The sequence below is a fragment of the Vombatus ursinus genome, unplaced genomic scaffold (assembly GCF_900497805.2).
Source record: "Vombatus ursinus unplaced genomic scaffold, bare-nosed wombat genome assembly UNPS02014821.1, whole genome shotgun sequence".
Classification (NCBI taxonomy): domain Eukaryota; kingdom Metazoa; phylum Chordata; class Mammalia; order Diprotodontia; family Vombatidae; genus Vombatus; species Vombatus ursinus.
The window spans coordinates 29,345,389-29,365,310 of NW_020954599.1; the positions used below are offsets into that span (position 1 = coordinate 29,345,389).

At 39.9% G+C, this 19,922-nt stretch overlaps 1 protein-coding gene across 3 annotated transcripts in view; it reads left to right on the top strand.

Moving 5' to 3' along the window:
- Positions 1-363: 363 nt before the first annotated feature.
- Positions 364-19,922, top strand: part of FAT1 (FAT atypical cadherin 1) — a 171,848-nt gene continuing 152,289 nt past the window's right edge. For 2 of the 3 annotated variants that reach the window (XM_027837365.1, XM_027837367.1), the window contains exon 1: positions 364-756. The gene's annotated coding sequence lies outside the window, so the exon portion shown is untranslated. Of the gene's footprint in view, positions 757-3,776; positions 3,857-19,922 lie in introns of those variants that run through there. The other variant, XM_027837366.1, reaches the window with a different exon arrangement.

A 19,922-nucleotide genomic window follows, 5' to 3' on the forward strand; every position in this document is an offset into this window, starting at 1 on the left:
AAAAGGAGGGAGGCTCCCACTCAGGTGCTCCAGGGGCACCGCCAAGAGGAGTGAGGGAGGGTTGGAGGGGAATGAGAGAAAAGGCTTCCTCTCCTGATAAAGAGAGGGAGAGACGAGGCAGGTAGGCAGGCAGGCAGCCAGCTAGACAGACGATCCAGCCGCTCCCGCCACCGCTGCAGCCTCTACAGCTCTCGCCCGCACCGCTGGAGAATCCCGACTGTCCAGAGGTGTGGGGGAGGGAGGGAGGGAAAGAGAGAGGGAGGAGCGGTGACGTCACCTAATTCCCCACCCTCGCCCCTCCCCCCTTCTCCTTCTCTTCCCCCCCCACCCCCTTTCCATTGAGCCAAGTCCAAGAGGGAGTGAGTGAGAAAGAAAGCCGGAGTCACTGATCCGCCGCAGCTCTCTGCTGCAACTCAACTCTACTCTCCCCACTCGTTGCCTGGACATGTCCTGAACAACTTGGATTTCCTCTCGTCCATTATTTGCTCCATCTCTCTCCCTTTTCGTCTCCCTTTTCCTGCTCAACTTTTAAGGTCGGCTCGAAGTCTTCGGCAATGCGGCTGCCTGGATGCGGGGAGCAGCGGCGGGTCTCATTTTCGTTGGGGAAATGCTGAAGAACGGAAGAAAGGGGGAAAGTTGGGACTTTCGACGGGGTTTTCTGGCCTTTTGGGGTTCTTTAATTAAACCGTGGGGAGCGTGGATTAACGGAGCTGTAAGAGACTTTTAAAGTGGAGCGTGGAGGCTTCCGCCGGCCTGGTGAGTACAGTGTTTATTTCTTCTATTTTTCTAGTTCTTTTCTTTTTTTCCCCCCAGTTTAAAATGATCGCTGAATTTTAGAGACTACCCTCCTTCATTTACCCAAATGCACAAAAAAAGTAGGTGGGCATTACCTACACCTAAGAGATAGACACGTAGGTAAAAATGTGTGAGTAGCTTTAAAAATGCATAAAATACGGGGCAATTAAAAAAACTTGCAAAGATATGCTGCTTTTGCATTATTTTTGAGTGTAACTTGTTATAGAAATGGTGCCCTGGGAAGAACAAGGAGACCAGGTGATATATTGGGATGCAGCGCCCTCTAGCAAATGCAGGAGGGTAAGGCGACTTCTTGCTGCTTTTCCTTGCAGACGGCAAACTTCGGTGGTGTCCCGACACTCTAGGGACGTGGTAGAAGGCGGTCGCCCCCATCCTCTTGTCCACCAGTTTCCACCCCCACCCCCACCTGCGCATCTCGACGTTATCTTCTCGATTCTCGTTTTCTAGCTGCAGTTGTGAGTCAGAGTAGGATGGCTCTGGGTGTAAACCGGGGGAAGCCTGTGGGTTGTGGGATGAAGATGTAGGCACCTACTGGTATGGCATCCCCTTTTATAGTATTTTCAGAGACCGCTTAACTCTATGATTCAAAAACAAGCTTGGGAATTGAATGGGATTATTTTGATCTCTTAGGTCTCAGACGTTGGGATTTTGACCACCCCTAATTGATCCTCCTGACGTTTGGGATAACGGATCACTTTAAAATACCCAAAACGTGGCAGCGCCAAATGTGTACAAAATTTGCCTCCCTGTAATCTCTGCCTGTTTCCTGGGGTAATCACTCCCAACAGGCAATCTGGTTTCTTGGGTAGCTTGGCAAATCGGAATTTCCAAGCAAAATGTTTCATCCGGATTATGCGCCATTATTTATTAATAAATAGCAATTACTCCAAGGAATTCTTTGGGACCCTTGATCTTTGATGTGTGATTGTATACACCAGTATCTCTTTGCTATTTACCCTTGATACTGAGGAGGCGGCCCCAGCATTCAATTTCTCTTTTAGAAACAGAATTGTGATTGTATTAGAATTGTGATTGTATTTTGCACAGGCTATTAATGGCCGGAGCTGCGACAATCACACAGGTTTTCGTTCAGTTAGGTATCCTATGTTTGCGGTCTGACATATAAATCAAATTGACCAGGAGAGGTTTGCCCAGAGGATGACTTTGTACGTTTGTAGCTACGGTTAAATCTGTGTTATCGTGGTGAGAAACTGTGTGAGTGTGTGTGTGTGTGTGTGTGTGTGTTTGTATGCGGTGTGTGCGTGCTCTCTAAAGTGTGGTCACAAGTGGTGGGTTCCTAGTGCTGAGGAAAACGCAGCGTTCAGTTTAATGTCATAAACATATTCTGGACGTCTCATATTTTCCCCTTTGCCACAGATCTGTTCTACTCCCTTAGTCTTCAACTACCAATGTTAAGGTCATAGACGCAATGGTGGTTGGATGGATAAACTTTGAACTGGGGAACCTGCCTTTCTAATTCAGGGAAACATTCTTGGCTTCCTTCTCTCTTGCAGCCTGCAGTAGGGTTCTCTGTTCTTATAGTCCTCTTTCCCCAAAGCTCTTTCCTAGAGAAACCAATCTTTTTTGTCCTTACCACGGTGGGTAGATGTGAGGTAACTTTCTGAAATAAGTCTTACCCTCCTTTGGGAAACCCCAATCCGTACATCCATAATTGTCTAGTCTTCCTGTGTTAATAGAATAGTAGCTGGAAGAGGACCTGAGAAATGCTAGCCTAATCTCTTCATTTTAGAGATGGGGAAACTGAGGCTCAAAGACTGGTTTGAGATACATCTACTTCTTATTGAACTCATTGGGAAATATTTCTTCTGTAAAAGATGGGATTAAGAATATGAAGGAACACTGTGAACTTTAATTGCAGCATTCTGTGAACTAGAATGAAGTTGCTGGAGTTGAGAATCATCTGATATCTCTCTATTCTTAATGGACTTTCTAGTCTATCTTTTAGCTTCCGGTTGGATTTTCATATTTGTTCTGGTGTCTCTGACTGTCTCTGTCTCTGCTTCTTTCCTTTTCTTCCCCCTCCCTCCTCCTCCCCCCTCTTCTTCAGCCTCCTGTCCCTTCCTTTCCTATGCCTCACCCCCTCCTCACTCCCCCCAGGACCTTGAATTTTAAATAACGCGCTGGCTTTGATTGCCAACTGTCTAGGACATGAAAAGTTGGTGTTTTGCCTTAAGTATTTGGCTTGGTTAGGTACTCGGTTGACGGTTGAGTGCTTCAGTTTCCCCTCGTGGTAGGTTTAGGCAGATTTGAATTTAGCCTTTATCCAAAACTACCGGCGAAACACTTTCATTTTTTTCTTCCTTGAGCACTATTTGGTTCTAGTCTGTGTGGAAGAATGTGCTGGGTTTCTAAAGCGATGATGGACTTGTAAGTTTGAAGAGAAGGGTAGAGATGTCTATTTAAGGATTAATTTGCAGATTTTACTAGTTGGAGAATTGCAAACGTAAAAAGGACTCATGGAAAGCTTTCCTCCCTTAAGACTCACTTGAAATTTCCCAGACCAAAATACCGGTGTACATTTTAAATTGTTTAGAAAAGTCCAACCAGCATTTACGGCATTCACAATCGTTCTTAGAAGGGTGGATTAAAAAAAAGAGAAAGCCCCTAAGTGCTTGCTTGTCCCTTCCTCCTAGTGAATGTGCTTCTATAAAAGCAAGAGCGTGGATCTTTGATCTGCAGGGTATAATCATTTAGGAGCCATATGGTTCAGAGTCCAGGAGTCTGGGAAAGTGTGCGGTTTACTTTTTTTTTTTTCATGCCACAGAAACTAGCGCCGGCACGCGTGTAAGTTGCAGCAGGCGGAGGGATCTCCCTCCTGCACCTCGAGAGCGTGAGAGGGCTCCCGGGTTCCCGAGAGAGTGGCGACGACTAGTCGAGGGAGCCTGGGGGGAGCTGGTAGGGGACGGGCAGGGGAAGAAAGGGGGACGGGCTGCTCGGGACCGACGGAGACCATGCAACACCGCGACCTCCTGGATCGGTTCCGCTGCAGACCTTGCCCTGGGATCAGGGCAGCCTGAAGGTGAGCCGAGGAGTGCTCTGGGTCCCCGGGCTGCTGCAAACTTTCCAGGAAAGTTTGTCCGGAGCCGAAGTCGGGGAATGGAGGCGGAGGGCGCGAGAAGGGAGCTCGAGCCTGCAACTGGGAGACGTTCTATGCGCCCGCCCACCCGCGCCACTGCTGGACCCGGACCCGGTCCTGGACCCCGAGAACTTGCAGCTGCAAGGCTGCGGGGGCGGGAATTGAGCGACTCGGAGGCTCTGCCTTCGGAAAGTTGGAAGGGGGAAGCCTGGAGTGAGCGGTGCCCAGAGCCCAGGCACGGGAGTGGGGAGTCAGGAGCCCTCACCCCAGCAAGGGTTTGGACCGCTTATCCCTGCACTGGGGAATGCCCATTGCCGGGGTGGTTAGATAGAGGCGCCTGGGGAAAAGTGTGTGTGTGTGTGTGTGTGTGTATGTATGTTAAACTTTGTAGTAAGTGATGTACAATGAAGCAAGCAGAGCACCCAAAGAGCAATAGATATCGATGTTACAATGTACATAAAATCCAGGCAAAGACAATAAATGTTAGCTGGACCACAGTGGGTGGGAGGTAGGGGTAGGAGTGAAGGGGGGGGAGGGGGCTTACTGCTAGGATGCAGGCTGCGGTTGTGGCGGCTCCTGCGGAGACTGGGCTATTGTCCTGGAGCCACAACTAAGTTAAACCAAAGCCTTGGAGACTGAAAGATGGCTTTCCAGTCGGAGCCTTGCGAAGTGCTGCTACCTGCCCCTCTCTCCCCTTCCCCCAAGCTGTTCTCCTTTTTACAAGTTCACTTCTTGCTGCTAGGAATTGGGAATCCCAGGAAACACACACACACACTCTCTCTTTTTAAGTCTCTGCATAATATATTTTTGGAAGTTTCGTATGTTCCAGAGGGGTTTAAAAAAAAAAAAAAGCTGTGTTGGTTAATGAATGTTAGCTCCGCTTCCGGTTTAATTTGAAAAACAAACAAACAAAAAAACTAGTAGCATTATTAAGAGGGGAAGGGAAGCAGGTAGTCCAGGCAGTAGAAATACAGGAAAGAGCCTGCAAAGTTCTCTTGGAGCCAGTGGCCACCCGGAGTTGTAGATCTTTGAAAGGGGTGAGCAGTCGGGGTTTAATTGGGACCCTTGTAAATTGCACTGGCCTGATGGTTGGAAAAGCTGCGCCCTCTCAAAATGGGTAGTTTGGTTTCAGCCTTTTGTCAGAGTGGTAATTGTTTTCTAAAGCATGGCTGAAGTTGTTTGTTTCAGGGTTTCTTTGAAGGTTAACTTAGGGAACGGCAGACTTTTCATCTCAAGTCATCGGTGCTGTTAATAATTCTGATTGGTTTCCTCGGAATTAAGCTTTTTTTTTTTTTGTTAAAGGAAAAGTTTTTAATGGAGGGCAGCAGGAGGAAAACTTTCCAGTGCTTTCAATACTGAGGAGCCATAGTGCCCTCCAAATAAATTCAGTTTGCCTTGAGCTTGAGGAGAATGATGCAACATGAATTAGGAAAAAATTTAATTCATTTGCATGGAATGTGAATTTTTCAAGTAACAGTGGAGTTCTGCCTGGGTTTAAGGATTACATAGTCATTTTTTTCTTTGTAGATATTATAATGAGAGACAGCATGTGGTAGAGGAAAGAGGACAGAAGTTGAAGTCAAAAAGACATCGATTAATTCCTACTCTCACCCGGTCTAGCGGTGTAACCAGGATTGGACCAGGATTGGACCAGGATTGGACCAGGATTGGAGTCTTTACCCTTTAGTGACTCTATGCCTTTGATTAAGTTACTTAATCGGGGCCTCAGTTTACTCATCTATAAAATGTTGGATTAGGATAGGTAATTTATAAAGCCCTCTCTAGCTGTAGAAATTTCTTAGAAGCTAATTAGGGAAGTTTGGAGCTATTTTGCCCTTTGGTGTTTAGAGGAAATACAGCTTAGCATCCTAGCTTTGTAGATAAAGTGTTGGCCTTGGCTTGGAATTAAGAAGTTTTAGGTTCAGATTCTACCTTTGAAACTTAATGTATGTAGATGCTAGAACTTATTATAAAGTCTGTGAGCCTGATATTTCCTCATTTAGGGATGATAATATCTACCACACTAGATTCTTGTGAGTGAAGTCACTGTAAATATTAGTGTTATTTTAAATGAGCTTTTTTTTTTTCCTTTGGGTAGACTGGAATTGAGATTTCGTTTATAAAGAAATTCCTAGGAACTAAGCCATCCTTAGTAATGCAAATCATCACCTGCTCTTTCATGTACAACCTAAGTAACTTGCCCAGGTCACCCTCCCAGTGTGAGTCTTCCTGACATAGAGCCCAACTCTAACCATTTTACCTCTCATCAGTTTATATACCTCGACATTGAGTTTTAACTATCTTAAACTGTACGTCATTAGACCCCAGTTTTCATCTGTATGGGTTTTTCCTCCAAGGATGCAGACTACAGTTGTTTCAAACTTCATTTAATTCACAAGTTCATGGTTTCACATGGCCAAATAAATTCATCACCTGGTGGCCACCCTTCTAAATTATGAGCCAGTCTGCACTTAACTGGGTGGATCCTCAGAAAATCAAGGCACAGTCTGTTGGTCTTAAAAAGTCTTTCCAAATTGGAGAGAGCAGTTAGTAGAGAGTCACTTTTCTAGAATAACCTTTGAAATCCAAGGACCTCTCCACGCCATAATGTCAATAGAGCATCTGTTAGTTGACAAGTCAAATAAAAATGTATCAAGTGTCTACTGTGTGCTATTAGAATAGAATTTTGGTGGAGAAAAATTAACAATTTCAAACACACATTTGGTAACAGTAATAATAAAATCCTTTCTTTGTCCTTGATTTTTTTTGTCCAGACCTGTGATGTAGGGAACTCCCAGTTGTAGAAACTTCCTCCACTGATACAGATCTGACAACTCAGCTGTAATATATCTTCCAGAGTTGCCTGGGACACTAGGAGGTAAAACTATCAGTGCCTGGTCTTAGAGTTAGCATGTATTCATTTAGTAAGTATCACAATGTGTCGTCTGTACACCAAGGTTCTGTGCTAGGTTCTGGGGAAACAAAGTCAGCGATGAAACAGATCTGGTCTCTTGATCAGGACTTGAACTCAGATGTTCTTCCCTTCTAGACTGGCTTATCTCCTACTCCAGGGGTAACAAACTCAAATAAAAGCAGGGGTCACTAGGTTTTCCCCAAAGATCACTGCAGGCTCTATGTTAACTTAGTTTTTTTTTTTAAGTATAATTAAATTTCATTGTTGAAATTTTAAAATGATTATCTCTGTTAACATCTCTAATTGTTTTTACTTGTGTTTAAAAATATAAAATTATCTATGTTTTTAGTATATTTTATTTATTTTGTTAAATATTTCTCAATTACTTTTTAATCTGGTTTTGTTGGTACATTGGAGTGTTCTGAGCCTCACGTAATGCTGCCTGTGGGGCATATGTTTGATACCTCTTACCTACGCCATACTGTATTTATATGTCATGCTTGTCATTTAAGTTTGATTTGATAAAAAATCCATATTCTTAAAATTTTATTAAAATTTTAAAACTATTGGTTGAAATTATTCATTGTGGTGGTAAATAGCATGGTTTTTTACCTTGTGTAGTAAGCGAAGTGGTTAGCGAGATGAATTATTGTACACAAGGAATTATAAAATAACCCTTCTGTAGTATCTTGTGAAGTGCCCCTGGTGAATGTTCAGTGAAGAGAAGTTGACGTATATATTGAACCTCTATCTAGATAGGTACAAAACAACTTAAACAAGGACCACAAATCTTTAAAACCACATTGTGGAAAATAATTACAACTTGCTTTTCTTAGTCTATATTCTTTTGCAGACTCTTATTTTATGAATATGTCAAATTTGAAACAACTAGTGTTTTAATTTTTATTCTTAGCTTTATTTGAACTACATCTATTATATAGGACTGCTGCAGAATGAAGACATGATCTGAGAGCTGACAGGGACCTTAGTCATCAAATCCAACCCTTTCATTTTATAGAATATTGATATTATAATATGTTAAGAAACATATATAGTATGTAAAAACATGTCATATGATAGATAATATATATGATAATTACATAAAAGATTACCTATAATTATATTGTATAATATGTAAAACACATGATATATAATTATATATGCTATATTATATAATATGTAAAACACATTATATGACAATTATATTTCATGTATGTTATATATGAATATAACATATAAATATGTGTATGGGGGGGAGAGAGAGACAGAGACAGAGAGAGAAATTTACAAAGAAACTGAATTGAAGAGGGCGGGGGAATGTCTTGCCTAAGATCACACGGTTGAACGTGTGGTCCTACATTTAGAGCCTTATTTCCGCAGATCGTTAAATAATGATTTGGTTGTCTGAAAGAGTTAATGGAGCGTTAGAGTCAAGAGTTGGATAATAGTTCTGCCTTCTCTCCAGTGGAGCAGATCCTAGGCCAGAGCTGAGAGGGATCTTAGAGATCACCTCCTTTATAGGATACTAGGATCACAGATCCAGGGATAGAAGGCTCTTCCGAGGTTCTTCTTCCTCCCTCCCCTCCCATTTTACAGGTGAGAAAGCTGAGGCCTAAAGAGATTTAAGTGATTTGACTGAAGTCCCACTGGTAGCAAGGGGCAAAGTCAGGGCTCCAACAAACTGCCTCTGATTTCAAATCCAGTGCTCTTTCCATACTAACAGAGGAGTCTTTGCCTTATTACTTATTCTCTGTCTGACTCAGTTGGTAGGTTGGTTTACAGTTTCTTCATCTATAATGGGGATATTAATAATTGCATGATTTACTTCATCAGGGTTGACCTTAATGCAATATATAAATGTGAGATATTATTATTATTATTGCTAATAATTACAATAATATTCTTTTATTAGTTAAATATTACTGAAGCTAGGAATACAGTTTGGCCTTGAGATAGTGCAGGAAAAAAGGTTCTTTTGGCCAAATTATGCCAAGTGATGATTCCAAACTGTGTTTTTTTTTTTACTTTAGTTAACTGAATAATTTGCATATCCAGCCTTTGGCACTGGGGAGAATAGAATCTGATAAATTCTTGAAATATGTATAATTCATAATTTAGTAGTAATAGAGAGGCACTCTATGATGGTGGTCAGGAAGATCTGGATTGACCTGGATTCAAGTGTTAAATCTGATGTAGTGCAGCTGTTACTCTGGGCAGGTCAATCAATCAGTCAGTCAACATTTATTAAGTACCTGCTAGGGGTCAGGCACTGTACTAAGTGCTGGACACTTCTCTGTCTCAAGCAGTGCTAAGGCTCAGAGTTTTAGAGCAGGTGCTAATTTCATTGGTAGAGGGAGATATGTACACCAAAGACCAAAACCAAATTCCGCTAACAGAAAAGATACTGTCTTATTTGTCCAATTGTCAAAAAAGGGCATTTTCCCGTAGTGATAACATACTCATCAGTTTGAGGAAATGTGATTTAGATTCTGTACTCTTTCGCCCTTTTCTACCATTTAAATCTTGGATTTACATATATCACTATTGTTTAGTTGTAAGAGTTCAAATATCTGTTGAGGTATGACTAAAGTAAGGAGAGAGATTCCACCAGTAGCTTCACATACACACATAGACTTTAGAGTTTGCATGTGACAGGAATCATACACTGCTGTTGTCAGGGAACAGAGATGCATTTTTGGAAGCCTTTAATTTCCAAATTAAGGCTCCACCTTTTGAAGCCCAAACCTATTTTTAAGTTAGTTTTTTAGAACACAGAACATATTTCCCCTTAGGAGCAATATTGTAAAATGATTAGATTTCACAACCAACCCATAGTGCTGTATTGTTTCTAATGAAAATGGGAAAATGTAACAACTGTAATTTTTGCAATTCAACAGAACAGGAAAAAAAAAAAACCAGTCTCTGAAATCCTACATTATAACACTGTTTGTAGTATGCGAACATTTTAAAATAAGCCAAATGCACGAGAACAGAGGAATGGCTAAATCAACTGTGGTATATGAACAGTATGTAATGTTATCTTAAAAGATCAATATGTAGAAGGTACTGACACATGGAAATATTTAATAATCATTTAAAAAATTTGAACACAAAATAATATATATGTGCTGATTTATTTAAAAAAAATTGGGACAACACGTTGACAACTTTCCTTCTCATAGAGCTTAATTCAACTTTTTTTTGTTTTGATTCTTCCCTTAAGAATTTTATAATGTAAGATCATGAGCCATTTAAAGAACCAACCATAATATAAATTATTGCTTGTTCTTCGGTTTTTCGGTTGTGCATGAATTGGATTTAAGTGAGGCAGAGTAATATAAATATTACATAAATATCTATGAATTAGACAGATGTAAAAGGAAAGTTAATTCAAAGTGCTTTAAGAAATTGGAGGAAAGAAGATTACTTCCAGCTGAGGTTATCAGGGTGGCTCCCTGGAGGAAGTAAAAGCTCAGGTGAGCTTTGAAGAATGAGAAGGATTTCTTTGCAGTGATTATTTCCTCCTTTTTCAGTATAAATTTAGAACATTTCAGCTACATTTATGGATTGGTTGTAGACCTTAATCAACAAGAGTGCATTTCAGGTGTGTAGGAACCACGGAATTGGTATAAGAGTCCCAGAGGGCTTGGGTGGGGTGTGGGGGGCAGCTCAAGGCCATGATTTCCTTGGGAGTGGAAAGAAAGGAGGTGATGAAGGAAAGATTGAGCCAGATAATCCCTAGGATTGATGGACTGCACAGTTTGGTTGAAACCCTATTACTAGCTGAAAGGAAAAGTGGCCTCGAGGGGGTGGGGGTATGGAGACATAGGAAGCAGTATCTCTCTAGCTAACTCATTCATTCTGCAGGTATTTGTACTGGGGGAATGAAGGAGATAAATAAGATATGATCAGCGAAGTCTGAGCTTGATGTTGAGTACCCAAGATAAGACAGGAACCGTTCTAATTTGAGATAACAGGTGAATGAATAGCAAATGATTGTTACAGATAAGTGCTTGAGAGCTCCAGGGAGGGCAAGCCACATCTGTTCAGAATGGTCAGAGAAGGCTTCGTACAGAAAATGGGCCTTGAAGGATGGGTAGGATTTGATAGGCACATATGGACCAGGAGAGCATTGTTCACAAAAAGAAAGGCAAAGTCATGGAAGTGAGAAAATTCAGGACATTTTCTTTTGAGTTCTGGGGCAGACTAGTCTGGCTAGAGTAGAGAGCTTTTCTCTTACAAGGGAATAAGAAATAAGTGCTAGGTAAGTTAGTAAGAGTAAATAGGTAAGTTATTAAGAGTGAGTAAGTAAGTAAGTAAGAGATAGGTAAGAAAATAAGAAATAAGAAAAGGTAATTTGGGGCCAGAACACAGAAGATTTCAGATGCTTCTGGTCAGACAAGAAAAAACAACCAGAAAAAGCCATCCCTTGACCTTGGTGTTCTCTTAAATTATTATCCTATCTCTGCCTTTCCTTCTGCTGAAGTTCAAGAAAGAGTAGTCAGTGCCCAGTGTCTTCTTTCCTCTAGTTCATCTGCTCCTTGCTATGTTGTTTTTTATTCATTCTATTGAAACAGTTCTCAGAAAGTTTACTTCCTTACCACTTCTTTCTTTTTCATTTTTATTTATTTTATTTTTAATTTATGGAATAAAACAAGCATTTCTAGATGATTGTACATGAAATTCTAAGTCTGTTATGTACAACTTGCCGTTCCTTTTAAATATGTAATAAAGTTAACATGTACATTTCTTTTTCCGTATCACTCTTAGTGACATCTCCCCCCCCCCCCCATTATCCTTGAACTCTGTGTAGCATTTGACACCCTGGGTTGAAATTCTTCATCTTGTTTCCTCCTGTGGTATCTGTGGTACCTCCTTGTTTCCCTGATGGGCTGTTTATCTTCTTCTCATTTTTGTAAACAAAAATGTTTCCCTAGGTTTTGACCCTTGCCCTTCTTTCTGCCTTCTCCCTTGGTGATCTCATCAGCCTCCCAGACCTTCAGTTACGATGTCTATGCAGATGACTCCCAAACCTTTTAAGTCTACCCCCAACTTTTTTTTCTAAGAGTTTTACTTCTATATTTCCTGTTAATCTCTTATCTATCTACATCTCACCAGCACAGCAAACTCACCCTGTTCGCTAGTACCTGACTTCTTAACTACCCATCTGTTCCCTAAAACCTGCTCCACACCTTTAACTTCCTTTTCTCTTGATCTGCTCATCCTAGCTTCATGTCATCTTTGACTCTTCCTGTCCCCCATAAGCAATTAGTTGCCAAGTCCAGTGATTCTGTCTCCTTAATCTCTGCTTTCCTCTCAGCTTCCATTCTGCCCACCAGTCACCCTCTCACCTCTTGCTTCCTCATTCTGTCCCCTTCCCTGGAAAGAGCTGGGGCTCTGAAGTTAGAGTTCCTGGGTTCAAATTTTGCTTGTGATGCTTATTACCTCTGTAACCTTAGGTGACTCACTTAACCTCCGTATGTGGGTGTTTGTTTCCTACTTGTTGGCCTTTACAGACCTTTTCACATCTAGATTTAGGACACTGATGATCCAGTTTGCCCCCCCCACTACCCCAGTAATCTTAAAACTCTTCAAACCTTGTTACATTACCAGGGAAGAAACTTAAAAGTCCAAGGTCCACCATGCTAGTTAGTAAAAGAGCCTCCCTCTCCCCACAAAGTCCAGTGCTAGTTCTGCTGAGCTAAGCTGCCTCTTTTGATGTCCTTGAGCCTTTGGGCTGGGGGCCCCTGGAAGTTTGGTTGAACTATTAATAGAAACAGGCAAGTCAGGGGGAAAGGAGATGCTGGGCCGAGGGTGAAAATGACGAGTTTAGATTCATGTTTCAGGTGAGTGGTTGGACTGTTAATGGTCCATTCCAACTATAATTTTGTGATCTAAACTCACTGGGTTTGAGGTGACGGTGGGACATTCTGGTGGATATGCCCCATAGAGAAGTAAATGTAATGATGAGTGATCACAATGATGTTGTTAACAATGATGACTATAACTTATATATTTATATAGTGCCTACTATATTCTAGATGCTATGATAAGCGTTTTACAAATACTTGATTTAAGCCTCAAAACAACCCTGGGGCGGGGGTAGCCACTATTATTACTCTCATTTTACAGTTGAGGAAACTGGGGCACACAGGTTAAGTGACTTGCCCAAGGTCACATAGCCAATAGGTGTCTGAGGCTGGATTGGGTTGGAGATAAAGGATTTGGGATTCACTGACATAGAAGGTGGTTGTTTGTCCTTTGTTCTCAAAGAGGACCATGATATCAAGAAAGTGATGCTGTGACATGCAGGTGAATTTGAGTTAAGTGAGGGAGGGCTGTGCAAAGTCATCATCTGGAGCCATCTGGGTCTAGTGGCTAGATGTAGATCAGGAAAACCTGTAGATGGAGAAGGTGGTAGTTAAGCTTGGGAGGTGGATGAGAATTTTAAGGAAATTAATACATGGAGAGAAGAGGTCTTAGGATAAAATCTTACAGACAGTCTTATAATAGGAGGCAAAAGGAGAGAGTTGAGATGTAGCAAGAGAATCCGGAGAATAAAGTAGCATAGGAGTCATTGAAGAGAGAATTTGAAGAAGGAAGGAACCGAGTCAGTTCTGCAAAGGTTTAAGAGGATGAGAACTGACAAAAGTCCTACTGTAACCCTAAAGAAAGCACTCTCCAGAAAACAGTGGCATACAACCTTTTTCTTATTTCTCCTGTGTCAGAAGGACATTAAAATGTATAAATATTAATCTCTAGCATTTTGGATACAACCATGTAACTTGGTCATTTAACAGTAAGATACAATGGAAGTCTGTATTACATCTCTTAATAATAAAATATATATATTTTAAGTGAACTACAGAATGTTGAAAGGCCTCTGTGGCATGGTGGAGCATGCTCTTAGTCTCAGAGCAAGGAACACTGATCTGGGTTCAAGTCATGGTTCTCACCGATGCTTGCTGTGTGACAACTGGGGGAGTCATTAACTCTCTTAGTCTTCTTGGCTACTCTCTTAAGACTGTAAGTTGTAGAGAAAGTACTGACTTGACCTGATGAAAGGAATTTGCTTATCCAGAGTTCCCTATAAGAGTGAAATTGGAGATCTAGACCCTATACACTATGGAAATGGTAGTCATTTTAATTTTGGATTCATGTTCATTCCCATGCATGTATCCTTGTTGGATACTACTATGATGCTTTTGAATTTTAAAGCATAATAAAAGAGTATTAGTTCAGCCTTTTTTTCTCCAGTTTTCCTAAAAATCCTCAAAATTGGTTAGCAAACATTTTTTATAACTTTGGAAGGAGAAATTTACACTTTTCTACATTGAACACCCTATTTAAAAAAAATTATTAATTTATTTTTAGTTTTCAACATTCACTTCCATAAGCTTTTGAGTTTTAAATTTTCTTTTCCCTCCCTCTTCAAGATGTTGTGTAATCTGATATAGGCTCTACATATATATATATATACATATTCCTATTAAACATATTTTCACATTAGTCATGTTGTAAGGAAGAATTAGAACCAATGGGAGGAACCACAGGAAAGAAGAAACAAAACAAAACAGAAGAAAAAAAAAAGAACAAATGGTATGCTTCAATCTGCATTCAAAATCCATAGTTCTTTCTCTGGATGTGGACAGCATTTTCTAGCGTGAGACTTCTGGAGATGTCTTAGATCCCTGCACTGCTGAGAAGAGCTAAGTCTATCAAAGTTAGTCATCATACAACGTGGCTGTTACTGTCTACAACGTTCTCCTAGGTCTGCTCGCTTCACTCAGCATCAGTCCATACAAGTCTTTCCAAGTCTACCTGCTCATCATTTTTATGGAAAGTACTCCATTACATTCATATGCCACAACTTGTTCAGCTATTCCCAGATTGATGGACATCTCCTCAATTTCCAATTCTTTGCCACCACAGAAAGAGCTGCTATAAATATTTTTGTACATGTGGGTCTTTTTCACATTTTTATGATCTCTTTGGGATACAGCCCTACAAGTGCTGTTACTGGGTCGAAGGCACATTTTTATAGCCCTTTGGGCATAGTTCCAAATTGCTCTCCAGAATGGTTGGATTAGTTCACAACTCTACCAACAATGCATTGGTGTTCCAATTTTCCCACGTCTTCTCCAACATTTGTCATTTTCCTGTTTTGTCATGTTAGCCAATCTGATAGGTGTGATGGGGTACCTCAGAGTCGTTGCAATTTGCATTTCTCTAGGTAATAGTGATTTAGAGCGTTTTTTCATATGGCTATAGATAGCTTTAATTTCTTCATCCGAAAACTGCCTGAATATCCTGTTTTTTGAATAATTAATATAGGAAACTGGGGCATAGGAGAGAGAACAATCAGGAGATATGAAGCTATTTCTAGTTTGAACCTTAATCATTTTGTACGTGCAAGAATGGAAAGTCTAATATTTTTCCCCCTTTAGTACAGGAGTCTAGAGATGATTAATGGTATATGTAAAATACTCTGAACTTGGTAATAGATATACAAAGCACAGTATTAAGGCAACATGCAAAATCAAGTTCCCAAGAATTTAGCAAAGTTCTTCCTCTTCTGTATAAAATGTGCAGAATTTTGAATTTGAAAGGCTCAAATTTGAGTATTAAAGTTTATGCTAAGCCTGCCTATATCTGGGACTGTTTCTGTTTACTGAAGATTAGACGGTCATAATAGTTGATTAGAGCATTGTGTACAAAAGTCTTTATGGCAAATGAATATGTCTATATTAATATTCAATTTCTATTAGCCTTCTTCTCAAGAGGTTGAATTAAGTAAACAATCTTTATTTGGCTTTGTTGAGTAGTAAATGGCAAGAAATCCTAAACTTATTGAGCCCTCAAGATGTTATGATGTTTGAAATATCAAAGTATATAGCTCCAGCTAAAATATTTTTGGCATTCATTTTGATAAGGATGAACTTTAGGTAATCTGCTCTATAATTAACTCTAATAAACATTGCATGTTAATGCCATTCTCTCATTTTTAATGATTCTCTATTTTACAGACGTAAGGTACAACAGTCTAGATATTAATCATTACATTTTTTGTTGAACCTGAATTCACCATAGTGGTTACATTAGGCCACAAGGCAGACAGAGACTCTTTTTTTTTTCTTTCTTTTTTTGTGAAGCAGTCGGGGTTAAGTGACTTGCCCAGGGTCAGCAGAGACTCTTCAAAGATAGAATTTTATGAGTGAAGAAACGGCAATTGAGAATTTAATCTGGTTGTATTGGCATTCAAGTCAAAGTTATAGGCACGTTTTCTAGCAATTTAATTTAGCCACATTTGTAAGTTAATTTCAGAATTTCAGACATTCCTCAATTTCTGAATGATTGTGCTCCAAAAATCTTAGTAAATAAATAGTGTGGAACTTGAAATACATTTTCTCATATCAATACTGGTATAAATAATGGGCTTAGCTCATCTAGTCCAAACCTTCATTTTGCTGACAGGGAAACTGAAGCCCAGAAACATTTAAATAATTGGGCCAAAATCACATAACCAGTCATGGAGTCATTCCATAGGATAGTAGAGCCACAGGTATCTTAGAGATGATCTAATGAGGATCCCCTCATGTACTGATCAGGAAAGTGAAAGAGGCAAAATGACTTGCCCCAAAGTCCCACTGGGAGATTGCAGAGCTTGGATTGGAACCCCTCTCTTTTGATTTCCAAATCCAGTCCTGCCCTCAATATTGAATTGATGAGTAAGTTGAATTCCAAAGTGCCTTGTGTTTTTACACACCAACAAAGTGGTGATGAAGTCCCTAAACTAGCCCTTAGAACTTCATTTAACTCATATTGTAGATGAATCTAACCTCTATTTTTAATGGAACATAGGTTCTGGTCTCCAGCTTTGGATTGCCCCCAAAAAACACATTCTTCTCTTTCCTTACAGGAGTAGGGCACGTGTGGGGTGGGTTCCAGGTGGGGCCCTACAGCAGTGACAGCTCCTGGTGTCATTGGGTTCTTTGGCAGAAGCAGGGAGGTCTCTGGGATTGGGCAGTGCCACCAGCAGCAACCCTGGGGCAGCAGGGAAAAGAATGTATAGGTTGGAGAGTTGACCTCACAGACCTATCAAAACGTCATGGAGTTGAGGAGTGGTATTGAATTAAAGTAACCCTGATGAACAATCTTGTAAGAAATGGTGGGTCAAATGTTATAACCTAAAACAACTCTCTATAGAAAAGCTCCCTGTTAAAATCCTTGTACTTTACAAAATACTGTAAGACCATTTTATTTGCTTTAAGAATTTGAAAAAAAGGTCATATTTCTTAATTTTTTGCTGTTATTGCTGACATTTTTTACTCGACTGTCAGCTCTATGTGAGAATGGGGGCTGTCCAAAACTTGTATATACCCTGTGTTCTGTGCACAGTGCTCTGCACACTGTTGGTGCTTAATATATATTTGGAAGTTTAATTGAGTGAATAAAAGTTACTGGAATCCTTTGTAACAGCTTCCAGAACACAGTTCTAATGTGTTTTTAAATTGCACTGACTTTTAGTACTTTTGACACATTGAGATATTTATACATGTAATTTTAGGTGGAAATTGTCCACTTAGTTGTTTTCCTCATCTTGTTAAGGTGAAATTAGTGCTTTTAATGCCCTGACTGAAGTATTGAGTTTTTATCTACATAAATGGAATTGCAGGTTCTTTCAAGAGCAGGTTATCCTCTATTTAGAGAGTCTTACTGTCTTGAGGTAATTTTGTTCAATTCTCTGGTCCATTCTCCCCCTCCTGTTGAAATGGCTAATGGAGCAAATTTAGGGAAATGCAGGGTTAAACACATAAATTATACCAAAAAAAATCATAATTTCAGGAAGGCTTTTGAACATGCCCTGAGACTTTTACCTTCATTTACCTTTCACAAAATCCAACCTTGATCTGCCCAGCATTTATTAATCCAGAAGAAGATTCTTGTCTTCTTAGACATCATGACCTTGTCCTGGTGGGTGATGGTTTCTTTTTGGGCAGGGAGGGAGGGATGATGGGGGAGAAGAAAAGAGAAGACAGTGAATGATAGGATTTGTTGTTTAAAAGAAAAAGAAACGTGTTGCCTTCCAAAAACGTGTTACCTTCCAGAAAGAACATCCTGGTATTTTTGAAAAGGCATCCTGACATAACCACTGTCCCACCTGGGTTGTTCATGGCTTTTCCACCACCTGGAACAACTTCCTGTTTCCTTCTCTCTGCTTTGTCTAAAATCTTAACTTTCTCCCAAGCCCCTGAGGGATGGTCCCCTCTCCTTCATGAATCTTTATGTAATTGTCTCTGCCTTTTTCTAAATGAATCCTTATGTACCAGTACCTACTTACTCCATTCCACTCATATGACACTTAGGACGTTTATGTGGTTACTTACAAAAAAAAAAAAAGTATGTGCTGATGCTTATCATAGTTCCTGATACATAGTAGACACTTACTAAATGATTTTTCAACAAATGAATAAATGTTCTGCCTCCCTAATTAGATGGTAAATCTCTGTAGGTCGTATGCGTGCCTAACAGGTCTTTGGGTCCCCAGTTCCAACCACACTTCGCTCAGCAAATGTTTATCGATGATAATGAGCCTGGTAAACAGTAACTTATTGTCATTGATGGGTTTTGCATCTGTGACCCGAGGGGAGCTGTTCCCTCTTACTGACTGGCCCCTCAGCTGTGCATGCCTTTGTCCTTTTTCTCTTTTATGGTGAGTTTTTATGACATTTGGCCTGTTATGTTACTAGTTTAGAAATTACCCTTTGTATAGGCTTGGTGATATAATTTAAGTGTCTTCAAACATTTATATGGTAGCAAATGAGAAAATAAACACATATTCTGTACAGAGTGAGGTTAATCCTTCCAATAAAAATTAGGATGAAATTTGAGAGAATTTTACAACCTATCATTATGGCAGACTATTCACTTAGAAGCAGTTAGTGGGGAAAAAAAACACTGTTTAGATTGATTTCTACGTTTGTCTGGGTGGTTAAATCTTTGATCTCTTTATGTGTTGTGAAGGTATTAGGTTAAATTTGAATTTATGACATTTTTGACCATTTATTTCAAAATGTGTAATTCAGACACTTTATTTTAACAGTTAATTGTTATTCTTTTAGAATTTGTAATGAAATTTTATTTTTTTCATTAAGCAAGAATTTAATCTTTTTTCTTTTCATCTACTACCCCTACCCCATGGCTGGAGAAGGGGGGTGGTATGGTGCGAGAGAGAAAAATAAAACTTTTGTAACAGGTACTGATAGCAGAGCAAAACAAATTCCCATATTGGTCATGTCTGAAAATGTGTCTCACTCTGCTTATTTAATCCACCATCTCTCTGTCAGGAGGTGGGCATTTGTTTCTTAATCTTCATGATACATATAATAGAACCTATACGACCTTGGTTAAGTTACTTAAGCCCTGAGCCTCAGTTTCCTCATCTGTAAAATTAGAGGTTGTACCATAGCACAGGGTTTCTGAAATCCCTTCCAGTTGGATATCTATGGTTACCGTAATTGACAAAGCCTTAAGCCCAATGCTTAAGCCAAAGAGTCCCAGGTTTGGAGTCAGAGGAGACCTGGATTTTAAACATGGCTTTGCCAGTTACTGCCTTTTTGACCTATTGTTTCAACCTCAGTCTCCTCATCTATACAATGAAGGTGTTGGAATTAAGGCCCCTCCGACTTTAGATCTGTGATCATATGATTTGTTTGATTGGATAATTCAAATCTGAAGATTTTGCAGTTTTTTTTTTTTAACTAGGTCATTTTAATCTAGTTTTAAAAAAAGCAGCTGAAGTTTACAGCATCCATCTCTAGTTCTGAGCCTCATTTTCTTCCTCTATAAAATTAGGGGACTGGCCTCTGTGCCCCTCTTACCACTAGTTGTGACGTCAGATTCAAAATTTGATGCCTGCTGAGTTCTGATTAGTTCTGAAATGGTAAAGAGATCCATGTTGGGATTTATATGGGTGCATATTTTGCTATACAAAGGGCAATATGCCATTCAAATGTGAAGAGCTTGAAAAAAAATGAAGAATGAGGAAAAACATTGCTGTGATCTCTTTTCTACAAAGTACTAATTTTTATTTAT